At 40.8% G+C, this 15403-nt stretch overlaps 1 long non-coding RNA gene and 1 pseudogene across 2 annotated transcripts in view; both read right to left on the reverse strand.

The window, feature by feature from the left end:
- Nucleotides 1-15403, reverse strand: part of LOC143387803 (uncharacterized) — a 220499-nt gene that overhangs the window by 21344 nt on the left and 183752 nt on the right. The window lies entirely within an intron of this gene.
- LOC143387791 (tropomodulin-3 pseudogene) lies at nucleotides 4320-6239 on the reverse strand (annotated as a pseudogene).

The following is a 15403-nucleotide window of genomic DNA, read 5'->3' on the forward strand; positions in this document are numbered from 1 at the left end:
CAATGTGTCTGCATGTGAGAGAATGTATGTGGGGGGCGGGTACTGGGGAGTGAATGCCCAACCACATGCTGGCCCAGGTCCCCTGAGATCAACTGGCACTCAGCTCTCAGCCAATGGGTGGAAGGACCTCAGAGTCACCCCGAAAGGCCGAGAGTGGGACCGGGAACTGTAAGATACCCTTGTTACCTCCTCTGCCATCTGGGACAGTGCAGGGTCACTGACTGCCCCGGGCAGTCGGCCTGAATTTCATTTCTGATCCTTGCATTTGGGACCCATCTCAATTAAAATCAGTAAGAAGTCAATTTCACAGTGGTTGGTTTTCTAAGATTCCCCAAAAATGATAAGCTGGAAACAGGCAGTCACTTCTTGTAGCAGCAGGGGCCTTCCTCCACATTGATGCCTTATTTATTTATTTTGATTGGGTTCTTGTTTGGTAAATAATGTTTATTTGATTTTCCCTCTGTTTTCAGAAGCAACGTATGTTCAGGAGGGAAAGACAGCTATTCCATTCCTTGCTCACTGTTGGGCTAATGCTGCTTTTTGTTTCATTGCCTCAAATAAATACCCGGTGCTGATCAGCAATAGTTCCCAAATGTAGACAAAAATCCCAGAAAAGTGGAAAGAGAAGAGAAAAATCATCCATGGTCGTACTATCCTGAGACCACCACTCTGAACAGTTTTTGCGGGTGCTTTTCCTTCCTGCCATTTCCCCATAATTGCTGCACATGGCTGAGATCAGCCTGCACGTGTGGATTTTACATCCTGCTTTTTGTGCTTGATAGGATGCCATAAACATTTCCCTGTGTCATTAAAAGTTCTGTAAACATCATTTTTTTTTAAATTAATAAAATGTTACAAATGTTTTATTATTAAAAATTCCAAATTGTCCAATTTTATAGAAGATTTATAGAACTGAATTATAGTGAAGAAAAATCAATGATATAAAGAATAACCAGATTAAAATATGACAATATAAAAATCATTGCATATGGATAGTATTTTCTCAATTTAAAAATCATTAGGGAAGAGTTTGATTTGTTTGATAAGCAAGTCTTAGAGTGAGAGCTATCCAGAAACAATAATAATCAGCATCAGCTGGTATTGAAGACAGTCTCCAGATGTTTAGATCCAACAACTTAAAACCCTTCATCTGGCCAGTAGCAACAGGAGTTGGTCTCTATTCCATCCATGTGTTTGTTTCTCTTGGGTGCCATGTTTTCAGTCAATACTGTTCAAAAGTGAAGTATCACTGTAGTGCAGGAGCAAAGCTGGACAGGACTGAGCCTGCAGAGAATGGCAGTGTCCATGGACTCCAGAGATAGCATGAGCCTTGGATCTGCTAGGAGGTAACAGTGGTTCCTGGTTTTATAGTGAGAAAATAAGGTAGCCCTGGGAACTGTAAGATTTCATGAAACTTCACAAACTTTTGTCTTATTTTAATGGCAATCAAGGTTATATATAATGTACAACAGGAACATTTTGTCAAAACTTTTTTTTTCTTTTACAATTTTTATTATATCATGGAATCCCCCCTTAAAAGGAAAACACACCAGATAATTGATTAATTGGAAAATGATCTAAAGTTCTATTTATTTAACTTTCCTCAAGTATACCTCTTGCACAAAGCAAGTGGGTTACTTGATTCAGAGAACAAGAATTTGCTATTTAATGACCAAGAAAACTCCCCTTGAAATTGATAACAATCTGCTAGATTATGTAATACAATTGTTTATTTGGTCTTTTAAATGATGTGGCACCCTTAGAAAATATATTTTGCTTATTCTTTAGATTTTTACAAGGCTTTAGCTACAAATATATAGCACCAAAATCCATTTTCATCATATTAATATTGAGTTTTAAAAACAATTTCATACAGACATACTGGAAAAATTTGAACTCCAGACAAATATGAATATAAAATTTTATAAAATGGGTAATTAAATTTTTTTCTTAAAAAGCAACAATTTAAAAATGAAAGGACATTCTCTTAGATAAACATGTAAGTTGAAACTGATTAGATGAAAAAACTTAAGGTCTTAAAAATTCTCTTAAGATTATATAAAAGATTAAAAGGTGCCAATTTTTTTGGGGGGAGGGTACTGGGGGTTGAACCCAGGGCCACTCTACCACTGAGTTATATCCCCAGTCTTTTTTTTAATGAATTTAAACTTTATTTTATTTATTTGTTTTTATGTGGTGCTAAGGATAGAACCCAGTGCTTCACCCATGCCAGGCAAGTACTCTACCACTGAGATACAATCCCAGTCCATGACTTCTTTTATTTTTTATTTTGAGACAGGGTCTTGTTAAATTGCTAGGGCCTCACTAAATTGCTGAGGCTGGCCTTAAACTTGTGATCTTCCTACCTCAGCCTCCCGAGTCATTGGGATTACAGGCATGAGCCACCATGCCCAGCGAGGTACCAGATTTTTTCAAAGTAAACACTGTTATTCTCCCTTATAATTATAATACTTGAGAGATTTCCATATTTAGTTGGATGAGTATTCATATTAAAATTATTTATAAAGAAATTATAAAATGTATTATAGCACAGAACTGGAATGGTACAAGCAAAATACTCAACTTAGTCATACTTTGATAAATAGTAGGTAAAAAAGATATTCCTGTAAGTATGATACAAAATTCTACGTAGGGACCAACCTTAACAATATTTAGAAGAAAAAAAACCCCACTATATGGGAGAGAGGGGAGCACACTTATTAACTGACTTACAGGGCAATGCAAATGAGGAAGCCTGGCTAGAAGTTTAAGTGACCAATTCTTTGTGGTAGCCTTAGATACCTGCTCCATGCCCGACTCCAAATCTTGCTGGAATCGCAGTTTACAAAATCAAGTACAATTCAAAAGTTGTATATGTAAAGAAGGAAGAAGGGAGGGTAAGAGGAGAGGGAGAGAGACAATAGAGGCTGGTGTTGGGGGAGGCAGTCAGGTGAGAAAGCAAGCAAGTGAAGCCTTTCTAACTTGGAAAAAAAATCAGTGGCTTTTAACTGAAAGGGAATAGTGCAAAGTTAATCTTTGGCCCCTTTGAAATACTGGATACTGATATTTCAAAAAGCAAACACACCACAGTTCCTATGAGGGAAGCTTTAGCCTGTTAAGAAGGCTTATTACTATAGTACACAACCTGCTGCCTAGATCATGGGATAAATTGTCTGGCAGCCAAAACAGTAGACATTTTGTGATTCAACTTCGAAAGGTTTTTAAAAAAACTAACCATGACAAACTACCTTCCCCTTACTCAGAAATATCTTTTTGTAAATGATCCAGGTAGGTCTTATGAGGCCAGTATTTTTCTGATCCCCTCTTCCCAGTCTTCTGTAGATGTGAGTGCGTCTGCTATCTCCTGCTAAAGAGCTACTATGGGACAGGACATGAATGCAAAATCAAACCCTGTAGCACAGCTGGGGTGTGCAGTGTTACACCTGTCCTCTCGCCACAGAACTCTGTTCAAGCACTCACCTTAATACTCTGAGCAATAAAGACACTTTTGCTATAGAAAATATTTGTATACAATATGGAAAAAGTGCAAGATGAAAGGAAGCATATAATAGAATCAGATTCTGAAGATCAGCACTTCTCTTTTTTGGCTGGAAAGTGTGTAGTGGGGATTAAATTGTCTATGCCATTCTGCGCTGCATATGGAACTTCTTGGCATACAGCACAATACCAAGTAATTTACACACATCCCAGTTTCTAACTTCCTTATAGTAACCATCAGTTTAAGTGGCTGTTTTGCAAGTTCCTCAAACCTGAACTCCATCATGTTACCTATGATTTCACATGTTTAGCAGCAGCTTTCTTTTTTATTTTATCCTAAATAACTGAGAGTTGGCTGTGTGCCTTTTTATGGGGGAAGAAAACAACTTTTCTACTCAGATGTTTTTTACCATTAGCTTTCATAAAAATTTAATAATGCCCACATTAAAATGAAAAACTGTAATAAACATAGACATAAATGGGGGTTGAAGGGAGAATGGGAAAAGGAAAGACAGTGGAATCAATCTGACATAAATTTCCTATGCACATACATGAATATACCATAGTGAATCTTACCATCAAGTACATCCACAAAGAATTAATTAAGAAATAATAACTGGGTAAATGGCAGAAAGATCAATAGAGGGAAGGAAGCTGGGGGTAGGAAAAGGGAAGGGGAAAAAGAGGTACTGGGGTCTTCACTAGAACATGATATATTCCATGCTTTCATTATGTCAAAACAAATTCTACTGTCATTTATAACTAAAATGAACCAATTAAAATACTTAGACATACTATATTTTTAAACAAAGTGTATAACCTGGATCAGCTGATGATTTTGTTTAAAAAACAAATCCCTAGATGTTGCTGAGCTGCATCAGACAAGCACAGTAACCTGCACTGCATGAAGGTCTCTCCCTGGAGGTCTGCTTTGGCTTCTGAACACTTCACCAGATTTTGAGCCATCTGTTTAAAAATCATTGCATTTTGATTCCTTGATAAGGAAAAAATATACCCTTGCCAAGTTCATTTATTCTTAAAAAATGGAAAAGTATCCAGATTACAAAACAAAGAAAACTTTTAAGTGCCTTATACCTCGAAGGAGCAACTGATATCAGCAATGTCCCTTTTTAATTTAAAAAATTGGTCCTCAAATTATTCTACATAAATGACTTCTGAAACTTATTTATAATCGTATTGTTTTTTGCCCAAGACTCATTATAAGTCATTTAATTAAGCTAAATTAAAACTGATTTTAGTAGAAAGTGGAAATGCTTCAAAATATAAAATACCAGATACTATTGATTTTATAATTTTAAACTGATAACAACTTAAACTAGGAAAATAATGCATATAGTTAACAAAAAAGCTAAACAAACAAACAAACAAAAAGATTTCCAGTCTTTTCCCTTCTACCCAGAAAAATTTTACATCTGATGTCACCAACATGAGCCCTTGGTAAAGTTCTGAAGTCTTCCAAAGATTATACTTTGTTGGACTTACTGGTGGTCTCCTTCAACTCGTTTCTTTCGCACTAAGTCGTTGTTTTTTGTTATAGCATTAGCTGCCCTGGTTCGGGGTCCTTGCTGTGTAAACTGATACCCAAATTTAAGGATATTTGCATTTTCCTCAAGCATCTTGGCTATTTCCAATTCTACAGCTGTTCCCAACTGTTGCCTCTGATTGTCAATTTTAAGCTCTGCCAGGGTCTCATTATCTCTTAAACCATCAATCAGTGCCAGAACCCCAGCTCCTGTAATGAAGTTGGACTCCATATTTAAGCTCTTCAAAGTTTTGTTTACTTTCAGCATATCTGCAAAAGCAACAGCAACAGGATCATTGCTTCGAGTGGCTGCAAGACTGAAATATTTCACATGTGTATTGGTTTCCAAAGCCTTTGCAAAGTCTTTTAGGGTTGGAATTGGGATATTCTTTATGTTATTCAAATTAACTTCAACAAGATGAGCATCGTTTTCTTTAATTCTCTTTAAACTCTCTTCAACGTTGGTTGGATTTGGTGGCTCATCAAATGCTGGAAGAATCTTTTCACCTTTCACTACATTTGAAAAATGTCCTTTATCAACACCATTACTACTTCCCACTATATCACAAATTTGTGTATTTGTTATCAAATCATGCATCCCAAGAATAGCTGCAAGGTCACACAATTCTGTATCAGAAGCACTCATCAAAGCTTCTTCTAATTCTGGATCAACAGATACACTTTCCTCTGTCAAAGTCTGTACAGGTTTCTGTTTGGGGATAAATATTTTTCCTTTTTTTTCTCCAGTGTAGGGCACATAGTCTTCCCTGTCCTTTTGCTCTAGTGCTTCCTTCTCCAGATATGAAAGGAGGTGTTCTCTATCAAAAGGTCCTGTGGCAGACTTTGACGTCTGATTTTTTTGCCGGAACCCTGCAGGCAGAAGGGCATTCTCAGGGTCAAGATCATCCAGAACAGTTTCTAGTTGTTTCAGTTCTATTTCTGACAGATTTTCAAGAAGCTCATCTTCATCCAGGTCCTTGTATTTTTCTAAGTCTTTGCGGAATGGTAGTGCCATGATCTGCAGTATAGGAACTCACTTGCTACTCAGTATAGTCAGAAGTGATTTCTACTTTTCCTTAAAGCTGACAGGCGTCTGCTGGAGCTGTCAACCTCCTTCACGGACCCGCGGGAACTGCCTCCGCACACCGCTACTGGATTCCCTGCAGCCGCCAGTCGGCCTGCGCTTGACTCCGAGGGAGTTGCCGGACCCACCCGCCCACTGCTCCCCCAACTCGACCGCGCTCTAAACATCATTTTTAACGGCTACAAAATATTCCCTTCTCTGAATGAACCATAATTTACCTAACCAATTCCCTGAAGTGGAGCATTTAGTGGTTTTCCAATTTTTCCCTGGTAAATAAAGCGGCTGTGAACAACCATGTGGACACGTTTTTGTGTGAATTTCAGATTATTTTCTTAGGACAGATTCCCAGAAGTAGAATTACTGGGTCAAAGGATACAGACGTTTTCAAGGCTCTTGAATCTTATTTCCAAACTACTTTTCTGACTAACAGTGTGCGAGGGCTCCTCTGTGCAGGCGGGCAGCCCCTGAATGGATACATGTTTAAACCATACGCTCCCGGAAGGGAAATAACGGCTTGTCTGGGGCCCGGAGGCTGAGAGTATTTTGTTCCTCTAACTTCCCTTCGGTGGCTGCAGGAGGGAATAGTGGATTTCCATTCCCCTCATCCCTTCTCTGTCTAGAGACCCACATTTGGTTCTGGCCTCACTACTTTAGGTATGGGGCACTAAGCTGACTGTGTGCCCCTTGTCACAGATCTGTGACATGGTAGGAGGCAGGAAAGTGGGGAGGAGGTATCTGTGATGCTGAGGTCATTTTTAGTTCTTTTCAGCAATTCATCAAGACTCCTTTTTTAAAGTACCATCATGCCTTGGGAAGGCTTAGGAGTGCGTACCTAACAGCTGTACTCAAACACATCCCCATACAGTGGATTCTGGGGTCTATTTTGAATGGTCCTGGAGAAACTCTTTATGATTTGTACTCTAAGGTCACTGGATATGCCCCAATCAGAGGGCAATGCTGGATTTAAACAAAGAAATGAAACACTTCAAAGTGAAAACCATGTGAGCTTTTCCACAGTACAATCAGAGAACTCCAGCAACGTGCTCCAGGGGATATTTAATCATGAGAAAGAGCAGAAACACAAGCAGCGAGAGGGCTGCAAGAACACAGCCCCTGTCACTAGAGAGGGTGAGGGTCCGAGGAGCAAGAGGTCACGCGATCACCAGGGAGAAGCGGGAAGGAGGGTTCTATGCACCTCTGTGAGGCTGGGGCTGTGGGAGGCAGATATCCCTCCAACCCTGGTTTCAGCCAGGAGCGAGTGCAGAGTTCCCATGCACCAATCCAGGGTCCAGTCAAGAGAACAAGGCTCAGAAGTTATGTGCCCAGCAGAGATCCCTAAGTCCAATGGTGACTACAATAGTGTTTCTTAAACTTTAATATGAATGGGATTCAACTGGAGGTCTTGCTAAAATATGGATTCTGAATGGCCTGGGGTAGGCCTGAGTATCTGCATTTCCAACAAGCTGCCAGGCAATGCTGAGGCTGCTGGTACAGAGACCATCCTTTGAGTAGAAGGCCCCTTGTATCAGTGGTTCTCAAAGTTTAGCAAGCACCAAAATCTCCTGGAAATCCCCTTCAAACACAAATTGCTAGGTTCAACCCCAGAGCTTGTGACTGAGTAGATATGGGATAGGGCCTCAGAATTTGTGCTTCATAGAATTTCAAGGTGATGCAGCTACTGCCACCACTGCTGCTGCTGACCAAGAAGCATCCTTTGAGAATCACTGCCCTACATTATAACCCTACACTCTCTGGGTGGGTGGGGAGCAGTTTTCCCTGCTCAAATGTTGACCTTTGGACCTTTCTGTGTTTGGCAGAACATATTAGGCCCTTGGAAGGGTCTGGAATGGGGGTTGTTCTGTCCTAAGATTCTCAGCTTTTAGCTGTGTCATTTGGAGGGACAGCATGTGAGTGTGTGTTATATAGGTGTGTGTGTGTGTGTGTGTGTGTGTGTGTGTGTTATATATGTGTACATGTGTGCATGTGGTGGTGCTTGGGGGGTGAAATGACAAGTCTCCAAAACCCTTTAAATCTCCCTCCAGAATCAGGCGGTGATAGGAGAGGCCAGAGGATTTCTGGAGCAGCTTGAGGACTCACCCATAAAAAGCCACTTTGCAGTACATCAGTTATATTATGTTGTCGAACAGAGCTTCCTGCTTGTTGGGTCTTGGAGTTTAATAAAAAATATATTATGACTCAGTCCAAACTTTACAAAAGTCCTTGGGGAATCTGAAATGAATCATGTTAAGCTCCTGTTATAAAACAAACAGTCATCTCTTTCACAAGCCTGTGTCCCTTGCAGACCTGGGAAGAGGTGGGGGAAGGGAAGTCAGGGAAGAAGACTCATAGCAAGGGGTGCAGTCTTTGCCTGGGACTCTTGTTAGGCAACCAGAGACCTCCAGGCTGACGGAAGGCAGAGCCCCCAGAGGTGGCTGCCTAGAGAAAAGTCTTCTATCAAGTGATTTACCCTGTCCCAACAAAAGGCATCTAGGGGAAGTGAGGCCTTGAAGAGCACCTCCTCCAGCAAGCCTTCCTGGATCTCTCTAGGCAGAAGGACTTTAAACTTCATGGCCCTTTATTGTCAGCTCTGAGTTCAGAAAACTCTGTCCTCCTATGACAACTGTTTACAGTCATGACTGCTTTCCTACTGGACTGAATTTTCTGGGCTGGCTGAATGCAGTATACCTGCATTCTTAAGTCACTGCAGATTAGCAGGAGAGCCCCACAACTGTTGCTTATTTGACAGCCTTAATAACGTTTCTCAGTCTCCTCATCTCTCTACACACACTGAAGGAGGGAAACTTGTAATGTGACAGCCAAGATTCCAATAACCAAACCCAAACTAGGAGGCTGATAGGTAGGCAAACATCCTTCATGCAGAGCGCTAGCTGGGTGCCCTCCCTGGAAAAGTAGGTGACATAGGGTCCCTGACTGCACCACTTACTATCAGGGGACCTAGGCCAGATATATCACTTCTCTATAGCTCAGTTTCTTCACCCCCAAATCAGGGGTGATAATGGAACTGGTATCATGGCATTGTTGAACAAGTTAAATCGGATGCCACACGATAAGCACATAGAACATAATACTTTAAAAAGATGGAAGGAAGAAAGAAAAATAAAAGTATCATGGTAGTGGGGTAGAGGACCTTAAATCTGAAACGGAGAAAGAAAGCAGAGGAAGAGATTAAGTCTTTACATAATTTTAGGTGCAAATCCACAGATAAGCACAGAAAGGGCAAAGGGGCCACATTTGTGGGTGCTCAGTAAATGTTAGCTAGTATGAAAGACCCTCCTCTGTGCTGGGCATGTGCTAAACACACACAAAAAGTTATTTTATTCTATCTTTATGAGAACCTTTTTAGATGACTTCTATTTCTCAGATTTTAAAGGCGAAGAAACTGGGGCCTCTCTGAGACTGGCTGATCTACAGCGTAAGTTAACAAAAAGACAAGGCAGTGAACTTTGGAAAATAATTGGGTGTTGTTCAGCAAAGTTGAAGACACCAGGCCTAGGAAGCAGCAATTTCATTCCTAGGTGTAAACACAACAGACAGCATACGGAGAAGACTTGTACAGAAATTTCCTTAGCACCATCATTTTTACACTGAAAACATGCCCCCACAATGGTGGAATGGATAATTTCTGGACTCGTTCAATGGAATATCACAAAGGAACAACCTGAACTATGCACACATGGAAAGAATCTGAAGAGCATGGAGTTGAGCAAAGATGGCCAGAGAGGACTATGTATGGTGTGATTTCATTCATAGGAAGTACAGAAACAGGAAAACTCGGTTATATTGTTTGGGTCACAAGGTAGGAGTTGAAACAATGAAGAAAAGCAGTATGTGGGTGGTGGCCACCCACAGGATGGGCTGAGGGACAATGAGAGCTTTGTTTCTTGGGAGGGGCTCAAGAAAGCTCCGAGGGCATCATAAATGTCCTGTTTTGATCCTGGGCAGTGGCGACAAGGTGCTCACTTTGCAATTATTTGTTGGATCGGGCAATAGATGTGCATACATTTTTCTGTACGAATATTGTGTTTCACAATGAAAAATTCAAAAGCCACAAAACAAAAAGACAAGGCTTCTTCTGTAATGGGGACTCTAGAATACCTTCATCTAATCTGAGACATTTAGGCACCGGGTAGATAGAATTTGGCCAACCAAAAGGGTGGGCTGACTCCAGGCCTCCACTGGAGAGTGGCCCGGAGGCCCCGTCTTTCCTTTCTGACAGCAGCAATCATGGTCATTACAGCTACTGCTTCCTGAGAACCTGGCGGGTCCAGATCCCGCATTGGATGTTTATGTTCATTATCACTAATCCTTACAAAAGCATTGCAATGTAGCCATTAATAATTATTCCACGGTGGTGGAAATATGTGAATGTTTTCAGTGTCTCCCAGCCAGGAAGTGTCAGAGCCAGGATTTAGCCCACATCTGTCCCAGGCGATGCTCTGGTGCCATTTCTATTATACTAAATGGCCCTTTTCCCCACCGGGCTCACATTCTTCAGAAATGCGTTTTAGAACTAAAGGACTGAACTAAGGTGAGGGAATTTTCTGGACTCCCAGAGCACTTGAACATTGCCTCAGGTTATGTGTTCCTTCATCTCTGCTTCGTAGATAAGGAAACTGAGGTGAAGGATGGTGGCAGCAGAATGGCCCATACCTTGGTCTGGGTCCTCGGAGGACATGGAAGCCCTGCTTACCTCGACAGTTTGTCCTTTGGCACCTTGTAAAGGTCCTCTTATCTTGTTGAAGACTGAAGAGCCCCAGATGACACAGCTCTTCTGGAGCTTGGTGGTGGCCTTCCTAAAAGTATCAGAATTCCTGGCAGAACTTCATTAAGTTACTCTGAGGCTCAGGCCCCTCCAAAAAGGAGAGACTCTCACTCTCTTCAGAATTACATGAGGTACTGGTGTGGAGTCCCAAACAAAGTACCTGGCACTCAGAAGGCATTTCATAAATACATACTTGTTAACTAATTTTTACTTATTGGCTTCCATGATTTGGGGGTTAGAGCAGGGGTCCTGCAAACCTCTCCCTGCTGAGGTCCCACAGTTGTGGGCACTAGAGCAAGGGAAGCCTTCACTTGGTGGCCTGGGACCATGGTGTTAGAGAATTCCCACCAGGGCTGGAGGACAGCTCTGGAGTGAAGGTAGGAAGCTTCTTTCAGAAGTGTCCTCCTTGCCTCGAGGAAAGCCTACTTTGGGTGTTTCAATTGCATCTCTAATTCTGTTGCTAAAGTCATTTTGCACATCCTCCCAAGAATTTGAAAATCAAATTCCTGCCCAATCGAGGCAGTGAAAGGATTTGCAAGGAAAAAAAAAACCTTCAAATATTATTTTTAAAAAACCATGCACATCTTTTCTCTTCCTCCTGTATCTTCACCAGAGACCTCTCAGTTATGAAGTGCACTTAACACCATTAATTACCATGGAAACCACAGCATCTTCCATTGGATATGGTCAACTTTTTCTGCAGAGGATTTTTCCCTTTCAGCAGAGACTTTGAATGAAGGGCCATTTTTGTTCCTTTTGTGGGAAGACAAGTCTCCCCTCTCTTATCCCATTCCTTCTGATGTGTTTCCTCCCCTGTTGTCCTCTTTGGGACATCAGAAAATGGTTACCAGGTTTCCAGAAAAGTAGGAAAGAAATACAGGGAAAGAGGAAGAAAGTCTGAGTTTCAACCTGATGATGCTACCTGTGGGATCTAGGTTTGTACCTGATCTTCAGCATCATTAACACAACCTTAGTGGCATGCATGACAATTGTTAATTATAAGCCCCATTTTCTTGAGTGCTTACAACAATACAATAACTTTTATCTAGTACTTACTATCTGTACAGACTATTCTAAGTGCGCCATTTTACAGGTGAGAAAACTGAGGCACAGAAAGATTTCATTCACCTGGTCACAGGCACAGAGCTAGCAAACACAACAGCCAAGATTTGAACAAAAGTTCTCTCTAATACCAAACCTAGCCCATGCATTTTTTATCATGATTCTAGTCCATCTTTTAAAAGAAATTAGTGTGACCCCTCAGCTAGCAATTGAATCACTAATGAATGATGAAGTCATTAAGTATTTATTAAACCCCTACTATATGCCAGGCATAGTGCTGGGTGCTATTTCAAATCCATCCATCCAGCAAATACAGCCATGTGAAATTCTCCTGAAAAATTGGAATTATGCTCCCTCAACCCCTCTGCAAAACGAATAAACAAAAATCCCTGAGCTACATGAACATATCAAAACATCTATCTGCTTTATTTCAAAACTCTACTCCAACTTTCTTGCTTTCTCAATACACAGTGTTAACAAAAACAAACAAACAACAAAAACAACAACAACAAAAACAACAACAACAAAAAACAAAGATCCAGGTTCAGATTTTACAACTGTTACTCTCTAGCTCTGTGGCCTTGAGCAATTTATCCAGCTTCTCTTAGCTAGTTTCCCCAATAGTTCCAACAGGAGTAATCTCAGGAAGTGAACTGGAAGACGAAATCAAGAAATGTATGTAAGCTGATTGTCCCCATAACTGACAGAGTTGAAGCTGAGTAACCAATTCCTGTCTGCATGAGTTGCACCATCATTCATTCATTACTGAAACCATTGCTATGCATCAATGACTTCCAATACGATATTTGTGTCTCCACTAATTTTCATCTAAGAAAATGCCTAGAAAGGTGGTTGTGAGACTGAGGCAATCTAAGCATAGATTTAAGCAAGGCACCAGGCACCAGGCGGGCACAAATGGAATTTGGTTCTGTCAACTTAAGTCTCTTCGTTGCCACACAGTCATTGTTTCTGTTTGGATTGAGGTGACCTGCCAAGGCTATAGGTAGTGACTTTCTATGTTGCACCTGGGAGTTATCAGACTGCATGCCGTTGTCTTAACTAGAAACAGAATCACACATTCTTGTGCCACTGAAGGCTAACCCCACGGCTCTACATTCCTTTTAGCATCTTTCAAAAGTTCTCCTATAACTTTTGTTCTTCTAATTGAGGATGCCTGTTGTCCCAGAAAATATTGCCTTGTATCAATCTAACATTAGACACAATTAAATTTCTTAATGACATTTGTGATCATTATGCCATGCTTCTAATTGAAAATGAATAATTGAAATTCTAATTATTACAGGAGTCAATAGAAGGCAACTCTAGACAGTCACTTGCTAGGCAGAGCTTAAATTCTCAATTGCTTTTTAAATCCAACAGGTGCCTCGCTAGTCAATTATTCAGTGAACACGTATTTCTGTGGGCAATGTGTTGGGAAGAAGCTTAAAATACAAGGACCCATTAGTGGTTTTTGAGAAGCTGTAAGTGTTGGGTTCTGGCAATATGGAGGATTAGATGTATGGCTTTCCCTTCCCATCAAACCATCCAGAAATTTGAGACAAAATGAAATGGAAAGGAAAAAAAAAATCAAATAAGGGGATATTTAACTAGAGTGTTAGGTGAAAAAAACTGACACCATGGTGGCCCCACCAGCACAGACGACATATAGACCTGGATAGGTAGGGACTGACATATCAATGACCACATGATCATGTGTGTAAGAGAATTAGAAAAGAGTGCCAACATCCCAGCATAAGACCTGGATCTTGGAAGCTTTTCTTCCCTCTAAGTATGAGATTCTGTCTATCTAGCCACATAGAAGCACTAGAAATTTGCTTCTGCTCAGGTGTTTGAATAGAGAAAATGATTTTTCCACGATACAGAAAAACTCTGAAGTCCAAATTTATAATTCCTATGAGTTACTAGCATCCTAAACAAAGAAGTTAACATGAAAGTCAGCCAAAAACCAGTGGACCTTCTGTGGTGTTTGGTCAAATCTGGCAGAAAATAGTCCCATAGATTCTGGAGGGTCATTTCTATAACTTTGCAGGTAGAAAAATCACACTGGAAAAACAAAGCAAAAGAAACAGGAGATGAGCTTACAGAAAATGATAAGTCACCCAAGAACTCTTCACCAGCAGGTGCAAGGAAGCTAACACCCTTGAAATACTAAAATAATCTGAGAGATTATGGATGTATTTAAATGACTTAAAAAGATAAATGAAGGGATAAAATTATATTAAAAGAACAAGACTATGTTCTTTCAACTATGAAAACATAAAAGCAGTTTTGAAAAATAACCAAGTAAAATGTGAGAAATGAAAAAAAAAAATACCCACAGTCATTAAGATTAAAATTCAGGCGCTGAATGAAATAGCGGATTAAGTACAGCTAAAGGGAGATTTAGGGAACTCAAAAATAGGCTTGTGGAAATTTCCCATAATGCAGCACATGGGAATAGATGGAAAACAGGACAGATCCGTTACAACAAAGGAGGATAAATGAGATCAATATCCAGCTCATGGCAATTTCAGAGGGAGTAATGGAGGAGAGGATGGATTTGAGGAAATGAGAGCTGAGGATGGTCCAAACTGACCAGGGACATGAAACTATGGACAAAAGGTGGCAAAGGAAAAAAAAAGTGAAATCTCTCAGTGTTGGTTTCCTTTCATTGTCTTAAAGGGATCAATGTTTGGTAAGCTGAAAAATTAAGAATTAAGAAATAAAGAGAATCATGGATTGAAAGCAGCTCAGGAGGTAGCAGTCATCCATGGGGGAACAGTTCTGTCAAGTTGTTCTCTCTGGTGCACATGCCAGAAAACTAGGGCACTTGCTGGGTGCCCGGAGTTACCTGAATGTCAGACGGCATGATCATTCCTGATTCTTCACAGTTCTCCTTGTGCTCTGTGCCCTGGACTTCTCAATACTTTTACTAGAGGCAGAGTGCATACCCTTATACTGCTACCCTTTGGTCTAGTGATGTGACTTGCTTTGGCCAATAGGATGCTAATAGATATAATGTGTGGAAACACTTACGACTTTCCACTGTGGAGCTTGTCCTCTGTTCCTCTGCCACTGCCATGAGGAGCATATGCCCCCTGCTGATCCATTGGTCCAGGGAGGAGGAAAATCTCATGAAGCCCCTGGATCCACCCCCTGCAGACTGGAGCCAAACCCTACAAGCCCACTGTCCATCAGCAAACCTCAACTGACTCCCAGACTCATGAGCAGGAAGAAATTATCATTTTAAGTCTCTGAATTTTCAAGTGGCTCATTAATACAGCACGATTGTGGCAACAGTTACTTAATACATGTATTTGCTCAACCAACTACGCAGCTCCATGGTGGGCTTTGCTGACCCCATTTTGCCATAAGGAAAGCCGAAAGGCCACAAGAAGGAACACTATTTACCCAGTGTCACTCAGGTCAATTT

Source organism: Callospermophilus lateralis, unplaced genomic scaffold, assembly GCF_048772815.1.
Source record: "Callospermophilus lateralis isolate mCalLat2 unplaced genomic scaffold, mCalLat2.hap1 Scaffold_408, whole genome shotgun sequence".
NCBI lineage: Eukaryota > Metazoa > Chordata > Mammalia > Rodentia > Sciuridae > Callospermophilus > Callospermophilus lateralis.